Here is a 19,331-nt window from a genome sequence, read left to right on the forward strand (position 1 = left end):
ACCTAACCCAGTTTCTCAGTCATGGCGCTGCCAACCTTCGGATGGGCAAATGTTGTGAAGGACAGTGCATGACAGGACGATCAGCAGCATCCCTGACCTCCAATCACCACATGACACAGTGACAACCGTGTCCTGTGCATGACAAGATGATCAGCAGCATCCCTGACCTCCAACCACCACGTGACACAGTGACAACAGTGTCTCTCCACACTGACAAGGACCCACTGCAAGAGGAAGAAGAACCATGGAGTTCTAGACCATTCTGGCCTAAAATACACACCCATCAACGGTAAAGAGACTGATGGGGAAGGAAGCAGGCCACAGCAGCACAAAAATGTCAATAAAAATATTTACTGTAAGATTCCTCTGACGGACTTTCTTTTCATCCCAATAATCACAGGCATGATGGCACTCACTTATAATCCCCGCACTCAAGACACTGAGGTAGGAGAATTCCAAGTTTAAGGTTAGCCTGAGCTGCACATGAAACTATTTAATATCAAATTGATTTTTGGGAAACTGTATTTTTAAATAAATAAAATCAACAAGTATAAATAAAATAGAAACATCAACATATAAATAAATATAAAACAAACAAAATTTAAATTTTTTAAAATTTAAATAAAAACCCATGACCCAGAGTGTCACTAAATTCTTATACTCTCTTCTATATAGCTTGCTGATGAAATGTCAATGAACAACTAAGATAACAAGATATCCACATAGAAAAACAGAACAAAGGGGCTGGAGAGATGATTCAGGGGTTAAGAGCACTGGCTGCTCTTCCAGAGGTCCTGAGTTCAATTCCCAGCAACCACATGGTGGCTCCCAACCATCTGTAATGAGATCTGGTGCCCTCTTCTGGTGTGCAAGCAGAACACTGTATGCACAATAAATAAATCTTTAAAAAAAGAAAAAAAAAAGAAAAGAAAACAGAATAAGGAACTAGATCACGGACTTCTGCTACAAAGCCACCTTATGTTAAGGAAGTTATACGCCATGAAGAATGATGTCCATGCCTCCAGATCCTCCAATGAACCATTGCCTCCACGTCTCAGCTCTTCTGTGCACCACTGAAGCAGGGGAGGCTGTATATCTTCCCATCCCCTCCCATAGAGATGAGTCAAAAAGCACTCTATCCCAGAGCAGCAAGATTCTTAGTTGCTTCGTCCGATCTACACACACTGAGTAAGCACCCAACACATGTCAAGCCACCATTGTCTGAAGAGCCAGGAAAATGGCTGGGAACAGACCAACAGAATACCTGCCAAGATTCCACTATGTAAATGGAAAAATAGAAAACAAAATGTCAAGGGGAGTGGTGGCGCATGCCTTTAATCCCAGCACTGGGAGGCAGAGGCAGATGGATTTCTGAGTTCAAGGCCAACCTAGTCTACAGAGAGTTCCAGGATAGCCAGGGCTACTCAGAGAAACCCTCCCTGTCTTGAAAAAAAAATCCTTCACTGGCAAGAGCAGATCTTACATCATGTCAAAAGGCCGTTGGGTTCCTTCTCCAGTTGTTACTGAACCAAGCCCGCCTGTCCGAAGCACAGCAATAAATGGATCTATCTCCCTGAGTGTGACTCCGAAGTTTTTGCCCTGGGAAGCCACTGCAAGGGTCAATTCAGGCTCTTGGTTCGAGAAGGAAAAAAAAATCCACATTGTGTTCAAAATGTGTGAGTGGAAGCAGCAACCTCACCCAAACATTTGAACACCTATCTATCCATTTTCAGTTCCTCTGCAGTTTCTGGGATCCCTTTAGACAGGGTGAACGCCTTTGCCACCGTGACCATGACCGGGGCCTTTCCCAAGGCTCAACTGTAACTCGTCCCTATCGGGCAACCTGCTCAGACACCACACAGGTGCCTGCTTCCTGCTGCTGAAGAGAATCCATTTTGTCTACCTACCAGGATACTTACCCAACTAATTACCAGAGGCAGCACAGTGCCAACAGGAGCTGCCCCCTGTGTGTGCCCTGGTGACCTAGTTACTAAAATCTGGCCTCACATCAAATGGACCGCAGACTTAATCCTTCATTTTAGAGGCTGTACAGCAGCATGCAGACAGTGGTCCCAGAGGAGAGCACCCCAGAACCCCTCTAACAAAGGGGCACAAAGAGGCTTATGTGATTGCTATCATTTTAACAGGATTGCCCGTGAGACACTTACTGACTGTAAGCCCCGCTCCTCCACCCTCAACAACCATTTCCTGATATTCCAGGCCCTGCCACTACGGATTTAAATATTCAAATGTGTTTGGTGTTTTCCTCTGCGTTTCCAGCCTAAGGAATAAATATATTAAAAAACAATTGCCCTCACCCTCCCTAAAGGAATGCTTTCTAAAATCCTGGTACATCTAACTTATTCCTGAGAGTCATTTTATTTTATTTCTTTTAATTCTATTTGTTTATTGTACATGCGTGGGTTCAGGCTTGCATGTGAAAGTCAGAGGACAGTAATGTGGGAATTGGTTCCCTCCTTCTCCCACGTGGGTCCCGAGGACCAAACGCAGGCCACTGGGCTTGGAATCAAACACTTTGATCCCGTAAACCATCTCACTGTCCTCCTGAGGGTTGTTTTAAAGCAGAGAATGAGACTTATACACACTGTTTTTTTTTTTTCCCCTAATGCTCCAGATATGAAGCTATTTCGGTCACATTTGGCGTCTAGGTATTTCAGAATCAGAGTGGAAAATCAAAAAAAAACCAAACCACCTAACAGTCGCTGGGTAGCCGACAGGTACCTCCCGTCTCACTATTTCCAGGATGGCCCCTGGCCTTGTTCACCTGTTATCTTCTGATGATGGAATTATCTGCTCCATTTGGGACAAGACAGACTAGTCTGGAATGCATAGCACCACAGAAATGATTTCTGACCTTGCCCTGGCCAGCTTGTCAGCTCAACAGGAGCTAGAGCCATCTGAGAGGAGGGAATTTCAGTTAAGGAATTGCCGTAAGATCTGGGCTGCAGGCAAGCTAGTAGGGCATTTTCTTATTTAGCGATCTATAGAGAAGGATCCAGGCTATAGTGAGTGGTACCACCTCTGGACAGGTGGTCCTGGGTTCTATAAGAAAGCAGGCTGAGCAAGCCAGTAAGCAGCACCCCTCCATGGCCTCTGCATCAGCTCCTGCCTCCAGGTTCCTGCCCTGTTTGAGTTCTTGTCCTGACTGCCTTCAGTGATGGACTGCAATGTGTTAAATCTAAGTGGAATACACCCTTTTTCCCCAAGTCACTTCTGGTCAAGGTGTTGTATCACAGCAACAGAAACCCTAACTGAGACAAACCTAACAGAGAGGAGTCTATCCAAGGTCCATGGATTTAGTCAAGTGAGTGGTACCTGGCTGCAGTCCCAGCTCCCCTCCCTCCACTCAGGACACACCTCCTGTCCATGGGTGTTGTGAGAAATGAGTAACATGAGATGTGTTCTAGGCCCCACACAGCACTGAGCAAAGCCACTTCCCTTCCCATAGAGGTCCTGACCTTGGGAATGGCATGAGGTCCTTCTGATGAAGCATATACCAAGCAGAGGGCTAGAGACCGAACGGTTCCCACCACGGAAGAGCCCACTCACTTCCCTTTCTTAAAAAACTATCCATCCTGGTTAAATCTCAGTTCCTGCCAGAGATACACATCTTTATACAACCCTCAAATCTGATATCCTCTTAAAAATAAGTGGCACCATTATTTGGACTGCATAGTGATAAGATGCATCAGAGCAGCATCAGATCTATCATTCTGTTTCATTTTAACGTTCATTAAGCTGCTGCTTGCAAACATTTCCCTCGGTGTTTCCTACGAGCAAATGATCATCCTCCCTGCTGAAAGGTGAGGAAAAATGAAACACAAGATTATTAGTTCAATATCACAGGTGCCAAACATCAGCTCTAAAAATGTCTCCATTTCCCTACTCTCCATGGTACTTTAAAGACAAGACAAAGGAAAAACCAAACACAATAACTCAGGGTAAGCTGAGAAGCAAATTCTAGAGGGGGTGAATACCATCAGCCTCCCTGGTTCCACTTTCTTTCTGTGTGCTTGCTCTCTCTGTCTCTGTCTCTCCCTCATAAAAATGGTATGAATTATCTTTTCTTCAAAATGTTGCTTATTTTTGTGTTGAGAGGGCAGGCAGACATAAATAACAGAAATTCACCCACATCTCACTGATTCTCCTAATTATCTTCCTCGGCTTCCTATTAACAGTACCAAGTCCTGCACCACGCAAAGACAGGGAGGACCCAGGTCACGAGAATAACATAGGAATGACATGGGTGTTCACAGGAGTGATGGTTACTGCCCAGGCCTGTTCATGGCTATTTTCAAGGCAAGATGTACAGATGTACTGAGCAAGGCATCCCTGAGACAACTGCTTTTGAGTCCCCCATCCCACAGGGCCCTGGAGTTCCAGGCCCCAGGGAAGCGAAGCTATACATCTGAGGCTGTGTATTTTATATGTGTGGTTTGACATGCCTTGTTTCAGCAACTTGTGTGTGCACACACATGTATGCAAGGTGTGTAGGTGTGTGCACATGTCAGCTTATGCGCATGGAGGCCAGAGATCAATTGTGTGTCCTCTATCACTCTCCACCTTATGATTTGAGATGGGGGTCTCTTGCTGAACCTGGAGCTTGCCGATTCAGCTAAACAGTGAGACCCAAAGGTCTTCCTGTCTCCACCTGCCCCCAGTGCAGGCATTACAGACATGGAGCCTGCTATTTATGTGGGTGCTAAGGATTCTAACGCAGGTCCTCCTGCCTAACAACTGGCTGAGCCATCTCCCCAGCCTCTCGCAATGACTTTTCAATCCCTAATCATATGCTCTTACCTTCTACCTATCTATCTGGCCCCAAAGTGCTGTGCCCCTTCCCCGTAAGCTGCCTATCGATATCTTCCAAGTACACATCAACGCTGAGATAACAGCTTTCAATTTCATCAGAAGATTCACTATGGAAACTTGCAAGTAAGAAAGAGCTGGTCGTTATGAACACACTCAACATCCTGGAATCAACTCCCTGGTCCTAAAGACAATGCAGGTTTAAGCGGTCTTTGGAAATTAAAGGACCACACAGCTGGCAGCTCACCTGACTGAAATGGGACAGGATCTGAAAATATGCTTTATTACACTTTCCCAGTTTGCTTTCTATTGCTGTGATGAAACACCAAATCTGGGGAGGAAAGGGTCTATTTCAGCTTATACTTACTGTCTATCATCAAGGGAAGGCAAGGCAGGAACTCACGGCAGGAACTGAAGTAGGGGCCACAGCTGCCTTTCTTACACAGCCCATGACTGCCTACCTAGGGATGGAGCTGCCCACAGTGGGCTAGCCCTCCTACATCAATCAGCAACCAAGAAAATGCCCCTCGGACTGGCTCATGGGCCAAACTGTAGAGGTAATTCCACAAATGAGGTTCCTCCTTCCAGGGTGTGCCAACATGACAACCAAGTACAGAACTACAGAAATTGGGCAGGAAGTTCATTTCAAAGAGTTTCCATTTTCTTCCCTAATTTTACCCCCAGAACAATAAAACTACCCCAAAACTATAGAAGCTTTCTACACGTCTGTTAAATTCCTTTCAAACCACCTAAATGTCCAATAAAGCCATGCCTCAAACTCCTAATTCCATTCTCTGTCTCCTATGACTGAATAAAAAGCTCCCTTCCCCACCCACCATGAATTAGGTCCCAACAAAGCAGAACTGTCTGCGGGGTGTTCAGACTGCACTGTGGGGAAAGCCACACTTAGGAGGCACTCGCTACTCATATGGGCTTCAATTATTTTTTAAATTGTATCTTCCTTAAAATTTGATGCATTCCTGACAGGTAATTTGACCATTTGCATTATAATTTTCTAGCATATGGTAATAAAGATTCTTTTTCCAACAATCGGTTTAGTTCAACGAATTTCCAATTAGATGGGAATAAAATGTCATATGGAAGGATGCTTCTGTCTAATATGCCCATAATGCCATGTGGGCTAAACAACACCACCACTCCCCCTCCCAAAAAGCTTTTCTCGAATGTCTGAAACTCTCCGTGGCCATGGTTGCTCACGATAGCTTCCGAGATTGGTTAAATAGGTTTTGTTTAAAGAGCACTGACCTGCCACCCAGATGGCTTTGTTCTCTTGGGTTTGGGGTTTTTTCATTCATCAGTTCCTATTTTTGAGAGAGAGGTAAAGCAACTCAGCCTAAACTATATAGCACAGGCTGGCCTCCAGCTGGCAGTAATCCTCCTGCCTCTGCTTCTGGTCCTGCATGGAGTTTACCAAGCCCCACGCACTGCCGCAGCTTCTCGCCCCATTTCTGTCAATTGATGTGACTACAATAACAAGATAACCTTTTGTTGCAGTAGAAGATTAATTACCACTAAAAAGGAGACATCTATTACATCTTTAAAATCATTAATAAAACATGAAGCTTGAACTCGAGTTCCAATTGCCATCTGAATGCATTCTTCACACTTGTAAAAAGACAAAATGAAATAAGTTTTTCTGTGAGAACTCATTTTCAGTGGCTTATTTAATTAATGATATCACTTACAAAAATAAATAAATAAAACCAGTGGCAGCTATTGACTGTGAGATGCCAGGAAATGGGAGGAACTCAAGGGGTGATTGCAAACAGAATAATAAACCAAAGAGTGTGTGTGAACTCACCTTGACCCTCCAAACAAGCTTCTGGGTCTAACAGACAATCCAGCTGTGGAAACCTGAGAAAGAAAAAGGTAGAGGAAACACAGGAGAAAGAGTCAGCAAGTGTGCTTGGGAGCAATAGCATTGTGATAATGCATCCTGTTGAAACGGAGTTCGAGCTGAGTCCTATACAGTAATTACACCAACTCTTCCCGTGGGTACCATCCCATGAGCTCCAGTGGGCTAAGTCTAGGAGCTGGGGGCTACTTAATCTTATTTTCTGATTAATCCTCTGTGGATTACAGGACTACATTTTCTCTCTGTCTTCATCCCTTGAGTAGTTAATGATCTGAAAAACGATCATCAAAACCCTCGCAGAAATGAAATATTTGAAGAAGTGGACAACCTTTTGTCAGGGGAAAGATGCCTCTGATATGTGATGATTATGTCCATTTTTTGGCTCCTCATTGTCTTAAATGCTACCAAATTTATCCTCATCCATGTTTATTTTATTTTACTTCAGGAGAAATTAAGAATCAATAGAACTATGAACCCTACAACATTGAAAATATTAATTACATCCTTTAAAAAGCTATTCCCAAAAAAAATAGCAAAAAAAATTGATTTTATTTTTCCCAATTATACAACAAGAAGATTTGCTGAGTAGTGGAAAAGACACAAAATTCGCTCCAAAATCCTACCAGGAAAGCTATCACATTTTTGCTATTCTTGGCTTGAGTGACACAAGAATCAATATTCAACCATTTTCACCTGAACAAAACGGAAACTTCAAAAGTTTCCTGGAAAAAAAGCCAAGATTGGAGGGATGATATTATAGACAATTAAATTTATTTGTTGCTCAAAACCCCTCAGTTTTCTCCTGAATGTCAACGTCTAGGTGTTCTGCCCATCACCAACGGTGCCCAAAAGATAGTACAGAAATTCTCTCCCAATCTGGAGGTTTCTGTGCAGCTTTTCAATCTTTCTCTCCACCCCCAGTCAGTGGCAATGCCTTCCCAGCTTCTTCCCTGCAGTGCAGGAGGTCTCCCTCAAAGCAAAGCTGTGGCCAGGAGGTCAGGCGTCGGGGAGGAAGAGGAGGGAGAGACCTGGGCTGAGAATGGATGATGGAGGACAGGGGGTGGAAACAAGGAGCAGGTGCCCACGTGGGAACCACACACACACCACACTGAGGAAATCAGGCGGGTCCAAAGCCAAGCCCAGATGGAATGAAAAGAATTCACTCCTGTCTGATAATATATTAATAGCCTGTCTATCTTAAGAACTACCACACACGCACGCACGCACACACGCACGCACATGCCACTCTCGGCGTAACTCATAGTATGTACAGCACTGTTGGAATGCAAACCAACAGAAGAACAGCCACGTGAGTCCCTAGGTACCAAAAAGTTACATCTTCAAAAAAACGTGTTCCCTTCTGAGTGGGAACAGAAAAGGGTTGAAAGCATGTCCCTCCCACCAGGGACCCACTAAATCAGCAGCTAACCACTGGCCCTTCAGTTTTATCTGGGTTATTTTCACTTTGTTTGCATGGAAGAGCACCCTCCTGCCAAATAAACCTACTGATCTCTTGAGCACTGGTCACCTGTTTTCTGTCGCCTTTTCTAAGCTGATTCTGTGAGGACAGAATCTAAGATTAAAATACAGTGCCAAAATTGCCACTGAAACTCTGCAGAGCAATGAGAGTTTGAGTTGACAAGCTAAGGAAAATCAATCCTTTCCTTCACATCCCGTCAGAATTCTCAAAGAACGTCAGGGTTCATTAAAGAAGGTGCCATGTAAAAGTGGCGTTCAGAAGCCCCTCCCCCTCTGCAGGGTCCCTTCCGTGCTGCACCTCAAAACAGAGACTTTGTGACTGACCTACAGTGACCGTGGTAATACTGAAAGGCAGTCTGTCATCAACAGTGGTTGTGGGGAGCCCTGATAACCAGAGAAAAGCAGGCGGTGGTGTTACTGATGGCCACATAGAGCTACTGAAAACTAAACAGCTGTCTGGAATTACACAACCTATGGCAGAGAGCAGCCCAAAAGTGACTGTTTGCTAATAAAGAAGCAGGGGCTCAGTCGACAGCTCGGTGGCTAAAGGGCTTGCCGCACAGAGCAATCTGACCCAGGTTCGATCCCTAGCACCCACATAAAGAGCTGGGTGTAGCTGTGACCCCTGCACTAGGAAAACCCAGGCTAACTGGCCAGCCAGCCTAGCTTAATTGGCATGTGCTGCGTCCCAGTAAGAGATTCTGTCTCAAAATGCAAGCTGGACAGCTCTGGTGGAGTAGCACCCCAGGCTGATCTCTGGCACACACGTAAGCTCACACATGAAAACATGTACGTAAGAGAACAGACAAAGTAAAGGTGCTCTGGCTGGTCTGTGAAGATTATATATGCATGGGTGAAAGCCAGGTTAAATAAGGACATTCTATGGAGGCTCACAGGCTGCCTAAGTAGCAACTGGTCAACCTCATACAGAGGAACCCTAGGGCACTGAGAATCACCCCTGCGGCCAGAGTGGCGTCTACAGACCGTAACCAGAAACAGAACATGGAAGCAGAAATAACACCCTGAGACTCATATAGAAAAGGAGATAGACTTGGCACAACCAAAAACAGGTATCTACACACAAAAAACAAAACACGGAAGGAATTCCCAGGTGCCAACCCTAAACTTGACTTGTCTTAGTTAGGATTTTATTGCTGTGAAGAGACACCCTGACCAAAAAGCAAGCTGGGGAGGAAAGGGTTTGTTTAGCTTACACCTCCACAGCACTGTTCATCACTAAAGGAAGTCAGGACAGGAACTCAAACAGGGCAGGAACCTGGAGGCAGGAGCTGATGCAGAGGCCATGGAGGAGTGCTGCTTACTGTCTTGCTCCTTAAGGCTTGCTCAGCCTGCTCTCTTATAGAACCCAGGACCACCAGCCCAGGGATGGCATCTCCCACCATTGATCACTAATTAAGAAAATGCCTTATAGCTGGATCTCACAGAGAAATTTCCTCAACTGAGGCTAGCTTGCGTCAAGCTGACACACACAACCAGCCAATACATGCTTCAAGGATGTATACTCTTGTTCTCTGGGCGCCCCTGGAGTGCAGGCACATTGAAGAACCATTATGAGCTTATTGTGTGGAATCTACCAGGGAGACGGTCTCTATAGTCACAGGAATCACGGGTGGGAACACCACTAGTTCCCGAAATCTCCATAATAACCCTGGCACTTCAGAACCCCTGTCTTGCAGAAGACAAATGGAAATCAGACAAAAGGCAGTGACTTGTTTGCATGCTGAAGCAAGAACATCAGCCCCACTGCACGATTCCCACAGCTTGCTAAGAGGAAGAACATCCATGCTCCCCTGCAGGTGGCTTCCCATAGCTCAGCCCCCAGCTCCAGCCCAGCCACACCACTCCCTCTGCAAACCTGTCACATGCCAGCTCCAAGTAAACGGAGCTCCTGAGAACATGCTAGCTGTGCTGCTGCACAAACCCTCCCTGCCTTTCCTCCTGCCTTTCCTGAAGTGCTCTGCCTTCATCTACGGAATGCCACCTATCAAAGCCCTTCTTGTCCGCCTCAGCCTGACCCACAGGACTGACCACTTCCTCCATTAGATTCGCTAGTAATGAGAACAAGGATATCATGCCTGTCCGAAATTATGGATGTCTCACCACAGCAACAGGTTGCGTGCTTTTTGAAAACCTATGTGAATAAATGTCTTAGGATTAATAAATGCAGTGCTAGAGATGACATCACATTTTCGTGTACACCGTGGTGTTTCTGGAAGCCTAAAGTCTGCTGTAAAAGGCTCCAGTGCAGCAGCCATTCACTCGGATGTGGCTACTGAGTACCTGAAATGCAGCTTTCTTAATATAAAATACAGGGTTTTGAAGCAGAGGCAGGCAGATCTCTGAGTTCCAGACCAGCCTGGTCTACAGATCAAGTTCCAGGACAGCCAGGGCTACACAGAGAAACCTTGTCTCAAAAATAAATAAATAAATAAATAAATAAATAAATAAATAAATAAATACCAAAAAATAAAATAAAATACATGATTTGGGGGTTGTGAGAGGGCTCAGCAGGTAGAGGAGCTTGCCACCAAGCCTGAAGACCTGAGTTCTATCCTTGGAACCAACTGACTCCACAGAGTTGTCCACTGACCTCTACACATGTGCCAGGGAAATTACCATATTATGACTCTGTTAGATATGAACTAATGAACTACACTGTGACTAACTCTCTTTGGTTTTGCTTTTCAGGGTGAATACCAGAAAGCATTACATGTAAGGCTCAGGTTATATTTCTGTTGGATAGAATTACTCAACAGGTAGAGGCAGTTTCATCTCTGTGTGTGTCTTAAAAGTTTTGTTCTATATAAATAGATGAGAAAAAAGGTTTGCTTTTTTTCTATTTTCACTTTTTTGAGGATTTCATACGTGAGTACGCACTTATATGACTTCTACATTCCCTCTCCCCTCTAGCTCTTCCTGTGCCTCCTGCCTCTCACTCCTCCTCAAATTCATAACCTACCTCTTCTTTAATTATTATTATTACACACACAAGAAGTAAAAGTTATAAAAATTAATGAATTTCTTTTGTTTCAGGAGTGTCCAACCTTTTGACTTTGAGACACATGTCACCTGTAAAGTTTATGCTTCAGAACAACACAAAGTTACCAAAAAAAAAAAGTCTCAGTGTTTTAAGTAAGTTTACAATGTTGAGCCATATTCATAGCTAGATTTGGCCACATGCAGCCGGCCACAAGTCATGGGGTGAACACTCCTGTAAGTATTCAGGCTCTGGTATTTTGTTATAGTAACAGAAAGCTAGCACACTCAGTGATGGAAATGGTTTTTTACAGAATAATTTTAATGTCATGCAATGTACACATCATCAAGACCATCATTGGGTTCTCTGTGGGGAGGGTTGTTTGAGAAGGAGTCTTGTAACATCACCTAAGTGCTGAAAGTGCAGATCTTCTAGGCCAGAAAACAAACCACAGTTTAGGGGAGGATTCGTTCATAAAGGGAGTCTGCTGGGTTTGGTAAAGGACACTGTCTTTGTGAAAGGGTGGGTGATGAGTGATGGACAATGGATGGATAATGGATGACAGGTGATCGATAATGTGTGATGGTGATGATGATGATGATGAATTGTGGAGGATGGATGACAGGTGACTGGTGATGGGTGATGATGAAGATGATGATGAATTGTGGAGGATAATGGATGACAGGTCATTGGTGATGGGTGACAATGATGATGATGGATGATGAATTGTGGATGATGGATGACAGGTGATTGATGATGGATGAATAATGAATTGTAGATGATGGATGACAGACAATGGATAGAAATAGATGACAAGTGACTGATGATGGATGATGATAGATGAGTGCATAAGGCACATGCTCGTGGGAAGGGTCAAGATGGGAAGATCTGAAGACAATCAAGTTCCAACATAAAGTAAAAATTGGTTCAGTAAAGGAGACCCACCTCAGCTCTTTGCAAGAGACTTCCTCTCAGGCATTGTTTAAAGGCTTTTACCTGCTGATAAAACTGCCAGTCAGATAGTCTGGTAGCTCATCTGGTCCTTCCCCACCTGCTTTGCTTCTTGTGGGTTATTTCCCAAGCCTGGGTTTGTTTGTACACTATTTAAAATTCATACTTGAGAGAGATGCTAAGGAGTTTGTACAGAAGGTCCCCAACAAAGCTATTGCTCTCTGTTCCCATTAACATTTTTTAATGAGTATCTTTCCGTGGGCGTTTTTTTTCTTCCTTCTTCCTTGGCAGCCTGCCTCTGAGATGGAGGGGGCGGGGGGACTGCAGCCTATTCCACACATACCTTTGCCGAATGCTGCATTTTCTCCAGATTACCTCAGATCCAAAAAGGAGAGAGACAAGACATGGGGCTGGTCTCCAGGAACCCGTGTGGTGTCAGTAGCTCTATATGGTTTCAGGGGGACTGGGAAGATAGCTCAACAATAAAAAGCATTGGCTGCTCTTCTAGAGGGCCTGGGTTTGATTCCCAGAATTCACATAGTAGCTCACAGCCATTTTAACTCCAGTTCTAGGGGATCTGATGCCCTCTTCTGGCCCCTATGGGTACTGCATTCCCACATGGTACACATACATGTAGGCAAATGCTCAGACCCATAAAATACATTTTTAAAAGAAAAAGGCTATTTTATAAGGTAACATTTAAGCATAACTTAGCAAATGGAACAGATTCAAGGATCATAGAAACATAGGTTTCTATAACTGGGGGCTAAGACGGTGTCAAGAGAATCATCCCTATTTAAAAAAGAATCTAAGAGTCTAGCGAGATGATTCAGCGGTTAAGAGAACTGGCTGCCTTTCCAGAGTACCTGGGTTCAATTCCCAGTGCTCATATGGCAGCTCACAACTGTCCATAACTCCAGTTCCAGAGGATCTGACACCCTCACACCAACATACATAAAATTAAATTAATTATTGAGGGCTGGAGAGATAGCTCAGTTGTTAAGAGCACTGGCTGCCCTTCCAAAGAACCCAGGTTCAATTCCCAACACCCACACAGCAGCTCCCACCTGTCTATAACTCAGTGCCAGAGAATCTGACACCCTCACACCAATGCACATAAAATACAATTAAAATTTTAAAAATCCCAAACTACATATACAAACCTAAGTACGACCACATAAACACATGGCCAGTGCTCCTCCCAGGGCCCTCCAAAGTAAGTCCAGGAGAGGGACCAGAAGCCCAAGATGCACCAGCTTCCCAGCCTCTGGGCCTCTGCCAGACGGTATAAAGGGCTGCGGTGTTTCTAGCCAGCATTCGGGTCTCCATAAATTGCTAAACAGAACAGTTATCTATTCCAACAGCCCTTCCAACACTGTTCTTATCTCCTGTTCACAAACCGCCATCCCTGCTCTTCCCTCTCATTTGGAAGCAGCAATTCATTATAACAACCCGTGTGTGTGTGTGTGTGTGTGTGTGTGTGTGTGTGTGTGTGCGTGCGTGCGCACTCAAGTGTGTGTGTGCAAGCACATGAGCCTAGACTTTTTTTTATCCATCCTCCCCCACAATCTCAGCTCTGACAGCCTAGTTCCATGCCAATTATGTAACAGCCAAAGCAGGGAGTTTAACCGAGCACTGAAAAGCACCGTAGTAGGTCTTACATAAGCTCCCATGAAGCCTCTGTGAGCCCGCCCCAAGGTGTGGAAATGTGAACTTATAAAAGATACCAGCTTTCGCTCTGTCCTTAAATATAACAGAAAGGCTTTTTGTATTTGACTGACTAGTTCCCACTCTGATATAGTATAAGAAAATGTCAATACAGTGGGAAAAATAATCCTTGGTGAAACTTAATTTTTTTTTTACCATGCAAACAAAAAGGAGTGCCCCCACAGGATTACTGAACTTTCAGGGCTCCCTCTGCACAATGCACTGCTCCCCACTAATCCCCCCATGGGTATCCTCTGTGGACACATCAGCTTTTCTTTGCAGTGAAAACAAGTGAAAAAATTACTTAGATGAAAGGAGACAGGCTAAAATCCATCAGCTTCTCTCTGGTCCAACCCAACTTTCTCTCCTTCCACCCCACCCGCATGGCTGAGGTACCCCGAACCCACGGAGCCACACCTTAGCCTGCAAGGAGACTAAGAGAAGCAAAGCTCCCCAACAGTCTCACCCGACTCCACGTGACAATCACCAGAAAACCATAAACATAACAAACACCACCACCCTGAGCCAGTGAGAACAGAATGTAAGGGGGAGGAAAACATGGAAACGCCTGGACATTTGCGTTTCCTAAGCTTTCCCACTTTCATCTTTTTACCTGAAAAATAACTGTATGTATGAGGAATATCTTTAATAACTGTTAACTCACAATTAGCCAGTTCCACATGACGGCAAAATAAAATTACCTAGTAGTTTAAAAGCCAAAAAGGCTGTGTGTGGGGAGGGGAAGGATGTATTTCTTTAAATCACTTCCCACCGTTAGTCAGAGATGTCCCAGTGATTTGTATAACAGACTTCATAAAAACCTGTCCGTGTTTTAACCCTTGAAATTCTGTCTTATGGATTTTTTTTAAAAGGACTTCGTGTCGCCTTTAAATGATACCGAAGCCATCGCATGCTTATCCTGAAGGAAAGTTTTGAGCTAAGACAGAAATTATGCTCCGACTTCCTGCACTCTTACATTCTCTGGTAACTGCTCTTAACTTTACCAACCAGCAAATATTTTTGTTAAGCTCTTACATAACAAAAGAGAGCAGGCGCCTCTGGCACGCCGCCAAGCGTACTTCTCTGGGTGTTTGTATTTAAAATAGAACGGTAGTAGCATCACTTGCAAGCCTGTAGTTCCTTCCCTGCACAGCCTCAGAATGAAGGGGGGTTGAAAAAAATGGATGTAGCAAGCCTTACCATTCTAGAGCTCCAAGGAAATAACACATCGGTGCTAAATTAAGACGAAGACACGGACCGAATTATCCCGAGCCGGGGGTGGGAGGGGGAGGGAGCTCGCTTCGGCTAACCCGCTGTCGCCTCTGAAACACGGTGCTCAACCTGGCATCCCCGGAAGGTGCGAGTGGGCTGCAGCCTCTCTCCGGCGGAGCAGAGGATGTGGGCAGCGGGGAGCGGGCTCTCTGATGCCAGAGAAGCCAGCAAAAGGAGCCGCCTCCGCCCCGCTCTGCACCTGTCTCCAGCCGGATCGGGACGCCGGGACAGGAGTCGCTCACCTGGGTCTGGAGGAGCCAAGAAGGCTGTGCAGAGAGGCCAGGGCAGCCTCCGGGAGCATCCCGGGCCGGGCTACCTCCGCACGCAGCTCCTTCGCAGCTGGAGTTTGCAACGCGCCCACGCGTCCAGACTCCTGACCCACCCGGGTCTTCTGCAACTTGACAGAGCGCGGGCAGAGGTGGCGCAGGTGGCGAGCTTGGGGCACCGGGGTACCTGGGGCCGTGGCCGCAGCCAGCCCTCTGCCCGCGCACTTCACCGCTGGGCACCGCCCAGGCCGCCCGGCTCCGATCGCAGGGATGGCCGGGGCTGAGGACGCCTCGCCGGACAAAGACGCCGCTCCCGCCCACCCGCCAGCGAGGTGCGGTCCGCGGTGACAGCAGCCCGGCTGCAGCGGCCCAAGGCGCGCACCCCCTCCCGGCCGCCCGGAGATGCTCACGAGCCCCGGCGCCTCCTCTCGGCCGGAGCCCCGCGGCGGGGAGCCGAGCGCCCTCTGCCGGCTGGACGCGAGCCTGCAGCTCACGGGGCCACAGCGGCCCGGAGCATCCAGCCTCAGACTCCCGGGAAAAGAGGGATAAGCCCGAGGTCGCCGACCTAGGGCCAAGCCTCCCACCAGTGGGATCTGCTGTGGTCCACTCAGAAGAGGGAGCCGCTTCCAATTGTGCACAGCAGGAAGAATTGAGATCCAGGGGGAGAACTTGGAAGGGATGAAGGGGAGACCGGGGCGGTCTTTGCAAGGGTTTTGTGTGTGTGATTGTGTACGTTTTAGGGGGAGGAGGGGTCTTTTTGTTTGAGACAGTGTCTTGCTATGTAGCCCTGGCTGGCTTGGAACTCACAAGGCATCCTCCTGCCTCTGCCTCTCTGCTGGGGTTAAAGGCGTAGACCACCACCCATTTGCCCCTGGAAGGGTTGTTGGGAAAAGCAGATGGCTCTTGTCTCATGTCTCAAAGCAAGCTTATTTCTGCTTCGTAATCGACAGCTCCCTTCAGAAGTAAACATGAACACAGGCCTTCTCAGTGGCCTTGCAGGTCTCCTGAAAGCGGCGCACCTGGGAAGCCTGAAGACAGCCTCTGCTTCCCAAGGCTTGGGGCAGACTGAGGAGAAGAAGGATGCGGTGTTGGCTGGCTGAGTGAGCTGGCTTGCTTGTTCGCTTGCTTACTCTCTTGGGAGTCGGGAATGTGGGAAATGGGCTCCCTCCCCCACCCAGCACTAATGTACTGAACGAATTCCGATAATTTTATACCAGCTGGATTTTTGTACTAACCGGACTATGTAGTGAAGGGAAATCATGAAAGAGCACTTTTCACATGGCTGTCTTTTTAAATTATTCTATGTGGCCTCCCTTTTCTTCTGGAAGAATCTAGGGCACATTTTATCGCTTTTCCTGTCACCTTCGGGTGTTAACAAGCAGTTTGACTTGCTGTTATTACAAAGTCCAGTCCAATCTAAATCAAACTTTAATCTCATTTCATTCAAGCCTTTCTCATGCCCCTGCCCCAGCTCACAAACTCCCAGCCTGACCTAAACGTAAATAGAGCAGCCTCCTTCGCCGCCCTTCACTTTCCTATTAGGGTGTTCTGTGAAGCCTGGAGCCTGCGAGGTAGCAGGGATGGGGTCCTGACTGTACAGCTCCCTCCTCAGGCCACTCCCACCTCCTCCAGGGAAGCACACCCTCACAGGTCGACCCAGCCTTCTACCATGTCTCCTCATGGTGTCCCTCTAACCAGAGAAGCTCTGGTTAGCCTCTTCCTTGAGCCTTGTCAGGGGGCAATCTCCAGTTCAGGAATATCCATGCCCACACTCCAGATGATATGCATCAGCTTCCTCAGGCTCCTCTTCCCCCTAGCCCTGATGGCAGGCACCCTGTCGAGCTCACTGACCACCAACTGCTGAGCCAACAGAATGTCCTCCTAGCAAGTCCCTAGAAGAGACCAACACCTCTATTCCAGCGTGCACCTACCTGTCTGCTGTGCACCTACCTGTCTACTGAGCTCCTGGGAGCATAAACAGCTAACGGCATTCCCTGTGACTCCTTGGGATCTGCCAGGAAACGGGGGATGCCGATATTTTGCTGGCTTTCTCTTTGTTTCCCGTTGATTCTGCCAGGGTCCCTAGACCATAGCATGGTGCTATTCACACACTTGAGGTACATCATCCCCCTTAGAGAATCCTCCCTGAAGATGTCCTCATAGACACTTCCAGAGTATCCCACCCATCTCCTAGGTGATTCTAAATTGTCCAGTTGACAATGAAGATTAATGATTACAAATAGTAACTCAGAAAGGGAAGTACATATTCAGTCCTGTGGTGATATAGCATTCCAACAACACAATCCAGATACAACATAGTCCTATTGAGAGTTTCCATTTTTGGTTGGACATGCAGACTTGGAAAACCAAGTTGATTTTGTTGTTTGTTTCGTTGATTGATTGGTTTGTTCTTAGTCTGATCCTGCCTGGGTATCTTCTCAGAATTCCCAAACTACAAGACACCTATTGTGCCCAGTAGCTATTCCAAAATAAGCAGCATTTTAATACTTGTACATTTTAATTTAATTTGCATTTTAATATATTTTAATGCTGTAATGGGGAACTGTAAAACAGAATTGAGTGTTCTTTTGTAGGGGAGGAGGGAAGAGAATCAGCAGGTATCTAATAGAGGTCACCCACAACTCTCAAAGCTGAGCTTCATGGGATGTGGGTACAGGTGGTTTTTTGGAAGGTGATCCTAGGAAGCAGGTGCCACGAAATTAAAACAGTAAGACAGAGTGGTGGTTTGAACAGAAATGGTCCCCATAGACTCTTGTGAATGCTTGGCCCATGGCCAGGGGAACTATTAGGAGGTGTGGCCTTGTTGGAGTGGGTGTGGCCTTGTTGGAGGAAGTGTGTCAAGAGGGAGGCAGGCTTTGTCTTACAAGCTCAAGTCTGGCCAGTTGCTTCTCCCTGCAGAATAAGTTGTAAGAACTCTCAGCTCTTTCTCTAGCACCATGTCTGCCTGCATGCTGCCTTGCTTCCCATCATGACAATAATGGACTGAACCTCTGAACTGTAAGCTGCCACTCCAATTAAATGTTTTCTTTTATAAGAGTTGTGGTGGTCATGGTGTCTCTTCACAGCAATAAAACCCTAACTAAGACAGACAGTGTGGTGGTTTGAATAGGAACTGCCCCCATGGGCTCATATATTTGAATGCCTGGTCCCCAGTTGGTGGAGTGTTGGGAAGTGTTAGGAGGTGTGGCCTTGTTGGAGGGTGTGTGTCACTGGGGTAGAATTGAGGTTTCAAAAGCCATGCCAGGCCTGTGCTCGCTCTATCATCTATCTATCTATCTACCTATCTATCTCTATCTCTATCTCTGTGTGTGTCTGTCTCTGTCTCCTCTCTCTGTCTCTGTCTGTGTCTCTGTCTCTGCCTGCTGCCTACAGATCAGGATGTAGAACTCTCAGCTACTTCTCCAGACTATGCCTGCCTGCTGCCATACAGCCCCAATGAAAGAAATGCTTTCTTTTAGAGGAGCTGCCACAGTCATGGTGTCTCTTCCAGCAAGAGAACACTGACTAGGAAAAGAAAACATGTAATGTCCAGAGCCTGGCTGAAGGTGTAGGCTCACACTCATACAATGCCAGGAGGATACCTAAGCAGCTCATAAAAGGCTTCTTGGAATGGTTATTTCAAAGTGACCAGCCTGAGCTTTGATTTTCTCTGTTTCCTGTTCTCTGTTGATTGGAATTCTCTTTGGACTTCAAGTCCTTGAATACTCCAAGGCTTTAGAAAAACAGACAGCATCCTGGTGGTGGGAGACAGTCATCTCGAGCCCAGCTCACTGGACACATCCATCAGTGCTTGAAAGAGGGGAGAGCGCCCAAGAAGATGTGGTACAGAGCATCAAAGGCTAGTTAGAGAATGGAGGTGAACCATAGGAATGTGGGCGGCTCAGCAGTATGACTAATGAACAAAGAAAATGTACTGGGTTCACATAGTACA

General features: G+C 46.3%; 1 protein-coding gene across 1 annotated transcript in view; it reads right to left on the bottom strand.

Annotated features, from left to right (window-relative positions):
• The window catches only part of Mtus2 (microtubule associated scaffold protein 2), a 360,063-nt gene extending 344,248 nt beyond the window's left edge, over positions 1 to 15,815 (bottom strand). Inside the window, 2 exon segments of the mRNA XM_036172682.1 lie at positions 6,653 to 6,705; positions 15,042 to 15,815. The gene's annotated coding sequence lies outside the window, so the exon portion shown is untranslated.
• Positions 15,816 to 19,331: the final 3,516 nt, after the last annotated feature.

This window comes from Onychomys torridus, chromosome 22, assembly GCF_903995425.1.
Source record: "Onychomys torridus chromosome 22, mOncTor1.1, whole genome shotgun sequence".
Taxonomy (NCBI): Eukaryota; Metazoa; Chordata; class Mammalia; order Rodentia; family Cricetidae; genus Onychomys; species Onychomys torridus.